We start from the raw sequence: 2,276 nt of genomic DNA, 5'->3' as shown, positions 1-2,276 counted from the left end.
ATTCGCACCGTACACTCCAATTGGATTAGTGTTGCCAGGAGTATGGACATCAATCCGCAGAGCTTTGTATGTGACCAGATACAATAGGCCTGCCGGCTAATGACTTTTGTTTTAACTGCCGTAATGAGGACGAAATTGAAAACATAATATCTATATCACTGCCATGCCCTTGCCTTAGCGGAGCACCATTACTTCTTCGAATACCTGACGGTCCTAAGCGCAGAAGGCACTCATGAAGTTTTTCGATTTATTAATGTAACCAATTGATTTCTTATAGGTTGGCGGACGAGAATAAGTCGAGGCCCACAAATGATATCACAATAGACACACTAGGCCTAAGTTTGCCTCTCTCCTTAACTAGATGGTGGCTGCCAGCCAACTTAACTTTACCTACTTTTTCAACGTCAAAGTCGCTGCTCTTCCTCCAACTCACTTGTTTAATCTCCGCGAAACTGGTACCCCAATCGTGTGGACGGAAAAATTTTGGGCTGTGTTCCAATCATTACAAACCATCTCAGCTGGGGCTGGTTAAATTATTTCGCCCACCCGACTAAAGCAGCGTCTTTCAAGCTGAAGTCGCTCGGTCACTTGCAGTTCAAAAAGCCTAGCGGACTGCCGCATATCTCCAAACGAGATGATGGACTTGCCAGATAGGGTACATCGGTTCCACTTTTGCAGTCCAGGAAGGGTTTAGGCATGTCGCTCGCGGGATTTAAACTAGCAAAGGACAGGTGGGATAATCTCACCACTTGTACCAATTCAAAACGTATGTGGCCAAAAAGGAGCGAGAAGCGGTCGAATCGTCTCCTAATGCTGAGCAGAGGGCACTTGGCCACAGCCGTGGGCCTGCTGACAGACCCTGTTGCCATCGGCGGGCACGCGGAGAGGTTGTGGGTTCCCTACAACGACATCTGCAGAAGCTACGCGCATTGCCAACAAACCGATAAAAGTACTTAGGCTCAACACTTCTCGAAGGTTTAACCGACATAGCCAAAGTGGAAATACGGCAACTTTTGTGTTGCGGACTCCACACGATGGTCTTTAGTGTGAAGGTTCTAACGTACCGCGTAGTATCACAATGGGCCCTAGTGTGCTGATGTGGTCTCTGGCGGCCACTTCAACCTAATCTATCGTAATGCATCGTACACAATTTCTTTGCTGCTTTCGCCACCAACCTGTTAATTCAGATAAATTCAACATTCTATCGCATTACTTTTTATCTAAAATAAAAAAAGCTATGAGCTAAAAAGTAGACATCGCTTACTTGTGAACGTAGTAGCTAAGAGTCAGTGGAGACTTTGAAGTTTCCAACTGGCAATAACAAATCGTCAGCGAGCATACATTTCGCAATATTAACAAAAATCAAAGAGTACGTGACCTGGAAGCAGAGAAGTCAACGCTGGCTCCACATGCAACAAGCGAAGTCTACACAAATCGAGATACCCTACAAACTAACTGTAAAAGCGGCGTATAAACTGTAGAAGCAGAGCAATCTATGAAAAATTTTCTCTGCCTACAAATAAATAAAAACTTATAGCGAAAAATATATAGAAGTGGGTGTTTGCGCAGAAGAGCGCTTGTTTTGCTTATCTCTCATTCTTTGGGTGTAGCACGTTGACTTCATCATACATAGCAACAATGCTTTTAGCAGTGGTATGTAGATTTTTGAGGGTGGGTGTGTCGCGCGCGCTCATTTTATGCTTACTATGGTAGAGAGAGGGAGAGAATTAACGAAAGCATGCCATACTTTATAATGGCACAAAATCGACTTTTCATGTGTCGTCTTTATTGTTGCTATATTTTTTTTTTCGAAATGCAACTCTACAAGGCAAATGCTCTTAATACATTGCACGTATGCTCTTAATTCAGTGCAGTTCATGCTCTTAGTTGCAGTGAGAGCAGCACTTTGCGCTAATCACTCTGACTCTCGGGGGAAAAAAATTTGTTAGCCATCTCTTCTCTTATCAGTTGGTCGGGCGCTCTTTGCTCTGCTTTATATTAAGCGAATTTCCCCACATGTGGCAACGCTGCGCGGCGTTCCTCGTTTAAAAACTACCGCCGCCGCGCCTTTGAATTGTTCTACTTGCCTTCTACAGCTGCTCGCTCGCTCGCTTTTTCGTGCGGTGGTTTTTGTTCGTTCCTTCGTTCGTATTTTGCCGTCTGTTGACTGTATATTGTGTGTTGTTTTGTTCTTGTTTTCGTTTCGTTTTTTTTTTGTATCTTGCCGATTGTCGACTTTCGCCTGCTGCTGTTCAACACACTGACTCAAAATCAAA

The sequence above is a fragment of the Rhagoletis zephyria genome, unplaced genomic scaffold (assembly GCF_001687245.7).
Source record: "Rhagoletis zephyria isolate East Lansing unplaced genomic scaffold, Rhagoletis_zephyria_1.1 Rzeph_scaffold_03607, whole genome shotgun sequence".
In the NCBI taxonomy this organism is placed as follows: domain Eukaryota; kingdom Metazoa; phylum Arthropoda; class Insecta; order Diptera; family Tephritidae; genus Rhagoletis; species Rhagoletis zephyria.
This window is presented reverse-complemented; position numbering follows the sequence as displayed.